At 34.8% G+C, this 6,649-nt stretch overlaps 1 long non-coding RNA gene across 1 annotated transcript; it reads left to right on the forward strand.

Moving 5' to 3' along the window:
• Positions 1-2,781: 2,781 nt before the first annotated feature.
• On the forward strand, positions 2,782-5,819 carry LOC141633556 (uncharacterized). The gene is made up of 4 exons (XR_012538365.1): positions 2,782-3,478; positions 3,976-4,213; positions 4,320-4,555; positions 5,315-5,819. It is a non-coding gene; the product is annotated as an uncharacterized LOC141633556 (long non-coding RNA).
• Positions 5,820-6,649: the final 830 nt, after the last annotated feature.

The raw sequence follows: 6,649 nt of genomic DNA on the forward strand, positions 1-6,649 counted from the left end.
CACAAATCATTGATAACGGATGACAAACGGAGTGGCAGAATCAATTTAAAATTTAAATTTTTTTAAACAGAACGAAAAAGAAGAAAAAAGAAAGGGAGAAGAAGGTGATGCGTGAGAAAATGAGGGAGCAGCTAGCTAGCTAGCTATTTATTATACGTACGTTTCTTCATCGTTAAGAAATTTCGCTAGTTTTTAAAACCGTCTCGAATTAAATTAAACTCATTTAAGTAAAAGTTTGAGAAATAAATGGAATCAATAGTTAATTTATTTACTGAGTGAAAATAAAAATAAACTCAGTTTGTTAACGGAAATAATACGAAATCGGATCGAATTGGAATTCTTAGTGATTTTTACTAAATTAGCGGAATTTAACGAAGTTGGTTAATTTAGCTGAACAAACTCAAAATAGCTAACTAGACGATTCTTCTCAAGTCCGTCTTGATCCCACTTAGCTCGACTTTCATAAAGGACTCGTAAAAGGAACATAATTTATTAACGATTATTAAAATTTAACGCAACGAATTATAATGAAATTAATTAATTAGCTGAGAAAATAAATATATAAATCGTTAACCAACATAATTAAATACAAAGTAGCAATTAAAATAATTTTATCCAACTTAATAAAATACGGGGTGTTACATTAGGGCATGTGTTGCTTACTGTGGTATGGAAGACGTTAAAGCCAAGGGCGCTTTTCTTAGGTTGGCCAATAAACCAGAACCAAGTACAAGAACTTTTTCTATAATTGACAGATTTTTAGTCAATATTGATTGGATGAACTTATACCCTGATAGTTATGCACACTTTATGCTTGAAGAGTCATTTTATTATAAACCTTGTGTATGCTACAGAAGAGCTGATAAAATTGATTCATTAGGACTCCTAAACTAGTTTCCTTGTTCTCAACTCATGATTCTAACTCCATTCCACCATATACAAACCCTAAAATTGCAAAAGGCAAGAAAAAGAAAAAAAAAACTTTAAATATTCAACGTAATATCTCCAATAGTCCAACTCTCCATTGATATTTTCTTAAATTTTCATTGTCATGTACGTAATTAGCTTGCAAGTTTCTTTTTTTTTGTTTGATTAAAATATGGGTACGTACATCGATACATAGTACTGGATTTGCTCTTCAATTATGATGCTTTTTTTTGTAATAGTTTATTCTTCATACATACAAACATATGATTGATCATTAGCACATAATTTATTTAAAGCAATTTGATACCTAATTATATATAAGCTACTCTTCGATTGAATTTGTACGCTTATGATAAATTTTTATGGAATAATTGGGATTTTTGATTTTCTTATAATCTTATATTAATTAATTTTAATAACAAATAATATTGTAGTCGTTAGTTATAATGATAAAAAAAACAAGTTGATTTGAAATTCATTCTAAATATGGATCAAGTTACAAAAAAAAAAAAAAAAACACTTACAATCTATTACAAGATCAAACCAAATAAGCATTAAATGGTATGGGGTTCTAACTCCATACTACCTTGGTTTTAGAATCCATTCCATTCCATTTCAATTGATTGAACCAAACGGCCCCTTAAGGGGGTGTTTGGTTGGGAGGTTGGAAAGGAATGGAATGGATTCTAGTCATTCTAGTGTTTGGTTGGGGTGTTGGAATGGAGTTAGACATGGATTCTCATTCCACCCCAACCCCTTGGAATCCCATACCCACCTCGTCCCCATGGATTCTCATTCGAGTTATTTCTTGGTGATGTCTAGAGGCGGCAAGTCTGACCTTACCCGAGTGACCCGATTTGAACCCGATCAAATCCAACTCAACAGAATTCGAGAATATTACAACCCGAAACCGACCCGGCACGACCCGAGAACAACCCGTAACCTGACATGACACGATGATCAGTGACCTGAAACCGTCCCAACCCAACCCGACGACGACCCATAACCCGACATGATCGGATGATCAGTGACCCGAACCCGACCCAGATCCGACCCGATACTAACCCGATTAAATTGATAAACAGACAATTATTAAGCTTAATTGATCAAAATGAAAGAGATTTTATGTTTAGATTGATATGTTTGACTTAAGAATGAAATAATTAAACCAAATAATGGTTAGAAACTAATTTTAATAGTCAAAAGTTAAAGTAATATGAAAGTAACCGGGCCCGATAATGACCCGACTCAAACCCGGCCCCGCCTGATACATCATTTGACCCTAAATGACCCGATTCGACCTGTTCCGACCCGAAAGGGTTGGCTGACCCGATATGACTCGACCCCAATCCGACTTGACCGGTTCGACTGACCCGATTGCACCTCTAATCTATTTGATGTCTACAAATTTTTGGATGTTTTTTTAGTGGGCTTTTTATTACTCCGTATTTATATTAGATCTAGTAAACGGGGCGGGTAATGTGAATCGAATCATAATAAAAATTGGGTCTAATACATGCTTGGTTAGATGCGGGTCACATTCTCGGTTAAATACAGGTCATAAATAGTTTTATTAAAACATTTACCTTTATCTTTATTTAAGGCTAAGGGTTTCCTTGGACAGAAGGTAAAAATATTGGGAATGAACAAGGGAGTAATATATAAGGTACTTTTTCTATGTTTGATATTAGAGTAATATTCAACATGTAATCTCCTCATGAAAGGGTAAAACATTATCCACCCAACCCCGTATGGTGGGTAATGATTAATGGGGTAAAAGATTAAACATGTACAAATGAAAAGGGGTTGTACAACTATAACGGATAGCGGACAACAAATATCTAGTGTATCGGGTGAAGTCATCATTATATATATAAAAGAATCTTGTAAAATCGCTGATGTGGCGCAATCTTCTTTGAGAATTAAGGTAATGCAGCCCTCACATTCAACCTCACAAAATCAGTTTTGTTTGAGCCAATCACGGTTTTGCAATATGGCCACATCAGCAAAAAAAAAAGTCCAATTAAATCTGATTTAACGTACTCTTTGTCATTCTCTATGTTACTTGAGAATGACAATGAACAATTTTCCAGAAAAACATGCTTTACAATTCCCAAAAAAATTAAAAAAAAAATAAATTCTCAAACTTCCGTCTTCCACCCACCATCTCACCATCATTATCTCAACTAATCAATTCTTTCCCAAAAACAAAATTTTAATTTACAACCATCTCTACTCTCCAACTTTTAAATCCCCAACAATCTCAATTTTCAGATGAAGAACTCCAATAAAAGAAATCTGTCAAATTCACCTGATATTCTACCTGGTTTCTTTGACATTAGAAATCGCTCTCTTTAGTTCACCGAAAACTACTTAAATTCTCAATTAGTTTTCTAATTATTATTTTGATTTTGATTTGTTTAGGTTTTGTGATGTAGAACAGCAACAAAGTGGTCACATGTATGAGCGTTTATGGAGTTGTTTGAGTCTTCGTCATCAACTCCCATGCCGAAGCAGTCATATTTGGAGCGCCTTCTGTTGAATTTCAAAGGTCAGTTGGTTCGATTCACTGCTAATTTGTGATGAATTGTTTTATTTTGCGATAAAAAACTGGGGTTCATCAGCTTCTGGTTAGTTTAGGGCTTGACATTAATATAATTGTGTTTATGCAGAGTAAAATATTGTTGTTTAAAAGTAGGATATAAATTCAGACCTGGCAATTTCTGGTAGGGTATAAATCTAAGTTGGATCACCAATCTAGATCCAACATGATACAATCCAAATCCTGCCGTCCTTCAATTCTTCAGCACGATGATATTTTAAAAATAGTTTTGGGCTAAATTGATGAAAGAAATTGTAAAAGTAAAGAAACAAACCTGCATAACTTTAGCCAGTAAGAAATAGATCCCTCGATTTAAATTAAGGAAGGTTTTTAATCCAGTTGAGCAGAAACGTGAGCATGTCGCTAGCTGCGAGAAAAAAAGAGGTTGAATTCAGATAATGGTGTATTGTTTTCACGACTGACAATTAACCGAAAAGGAAATCCAGGTATAAAAAAACGATCCGTACCAGAGGAGGCATCACAAGCATTGTAATCAGATGTTGTGTTTGAGTAAGACCATCCAACTCCAGCAGGTGACTCAACAAATAGAAGATTAGATGCTGCAATCAAAATGACAAACCAACAGATGCGTCAGGATAATCTTCAAAACTTATATGAAACGATCTCACAAGTGAGACGAACCCATTAATTTCTAGGGTTCCGCTATCTCTCAATTGCCACACTGTAAGTATCTCATTTATTTCGTTTTTTTTGCTACTTCTATTTAATTTACTTTATTACTATAGTTTTATCTACTTTATAACTATAGTTTGTATGTGAATTGAATCAGTGAAGGAAGCAACAATGGCGCCATGGCAGTACCAAAGTTTGACAAGGAGATTGTGACGAAGCGTGTGAAGCAGTTCGAGAGGCATCACTGTTGAGTTTGTGATTCTCTATCTTATATTAGTAATAAATATGTCGCGATTTTCTTCTTTCGGTATATTTTGTACTATTAAATTTCAGGATAAAAAATGGTGGATTTGTTTTTGGGAAGGCTTAATATTCACTTGCATTTCACTTAAGGTCAGTCTTCTTGATTTTAATTTCCCACATAGTTGTTTATTGACATAATCCATCATAATCAAGCTAGGATTTATTGTCTACCGATATAAATCCAAACACTTTGTTTGGGATAACAAAGAATTTGAAAATCTGATATTTAAAAGGTTAATTATATGAAGAAAAAAAACTTCAATTGAAGCAAAATATGATCTAGCATTGAATGATGAAGAAGTTTAATTTTTGAAAAAATATTATCAGTATAATAGTGGAGAGTTGAAACATAATCATGTGAGAATAAAAAACGAGATGAAAAGATTGGAGCATGAGAGAATACCTTCATTAAAGCATTGAATGTGGTGGAGGATGAGTAGTTTCTGTGAAAATGATTCTGAGATGACAGGGGGGTTAGGTGTTATTTGGAGTGGATTCATTTTGTTCATGGCTGAATTTGGCAGGATTTGGGCCAAATCGAAATCCGAATTTTAATAGGTTCCCAAACTAGAGAATTAGATCAATTACAAATTTGGAAATGAAATCATGCAGACATTTGGACCAAAACATTGCATTATAGATAGTTTGAGCACTTAGCGAGTTGGCGCGATGCAACAGTTTTATCTCTGTCAGTTGTTTTTATTGTTATCCTGTAAATTGCTAGGTCCGCCTCCTATTTTCATGAAGCTATTGGACATGGGTTTGTGAGGGAATGTGAAGTACTATATAGTGATAATTCTATAACCATCCTTTACAAACTGCTTACAACTATTCATATTACGACCTCAGAACGAGCTGCAGGCCACGTCTATTGATAATCTTGCCAATAATTTCCAATGCATACCCGTCTTTGAAGTCACAGTTGCGCAGTTTGTATGATGACCATGTCATGGGCCAGCCTCCTCAAATCTCCATGGACAATGCAATATCACCAGTTTTGAGACGATCTACTTAAGTCTAGAAGGGTTGTGAATGGCTCTTCAACTGGCCATGTCAAATACACGGTGATTGGTTGAGGGTCTTGGGGGGGCAATGTGAATATAGTGGCCATCAAATTGGACCTTTATTATTAAGGAAGAGGATGAGTAGTGTTTAAGAATATGTCTTAAACCCTTTTAAGCACACTTCTTTTTAGAGTTTGTACTTTGTATTCCAACCGTGGTAAAGTCTTTTGAGTTGGATCTTCTCTAAGTTCAGAAGTTATTGTGTGAGACGGTCTTAGACCGGTGAGACCGTTCCATTGTGTATAAAGAAAACTTATTTCTTAGCATTAAATTAATAGTTTTCTTATTAATATCGACCGTACCGTCTCACTGTGTGAGACCGTTTTAGTCTATAATTTGTGCTTAATGTTTGTAGGTTTGTAACATTGGGTTTTGGAGTTCATGGGGTTACGGTTATATTTACGGTCTTTTAACTCCTCGAGTGCTCTTGACCTGAGATTTATTTTTTGCTTTCCAGTTTAAGAGACAAGAGTAAAGCTTCAAAGTTGTAACTTCTTATGAGTCAATGTGTTTGTAAATTATTTTTGGAAATAAGGTTCTAAATGCAATGATTGTTTACTTATTCTCCTCTTATTTAGTTATAAGTAACACAAAGTCATCTAAAATGTTTCCAATTGTTTCAAATTTGATGTCCGTCTTAATCAGCTGTTAAGATGGCGCAAGTTGCGAGAGCTGCCATTGCTGCAAAAGTTGTGTCTTAAGAGTGTCTTGGATTTGGTTGCATATCGTGACACGTGTAATACTCCGTATTTTATTTTACTATTTAAGTCGGGTAATTGTTTAGACGATAATTACGTTAAGTTATTTTACTTGACTCGCGTTGTATCGTAAGATCGAGTTGTTTCGTAAGTTAATTGAGACGGGTTTACATGGAATTCGAGATGTGAGCTAACCCATTTACCCTCGACCCATTGGAGTTTACCCAATAACATGTTTAACCCAACACCCAACATCATGTTTTTACCTAATTCTTAACCTAATTTTTACCCTAACACTACACAACCCTCATCTCACCCGCCTCCCTCTTTTCGACGCACACCAACACACACACACACGATCCTTGCATTTGATTGAAGATTGCTCATCGATTCCAACCTAATTCGATTCCCTGTTTGTAAGT

Source organism: Silene latifolia, chromosome Y, assembly GCF_048544455.1.
Source record: "Silene latifolia isolate original U9 population chromosome Y, ASM4854445v1, whole genome shotgun sequence".
Taxonomy (NCBI): Eukaryota; Viridiplantae; Streptophyta; class Magnoliopsida; order Caryophyllales; family Caryophyllaceae; genus Silene; species Silene latifolia.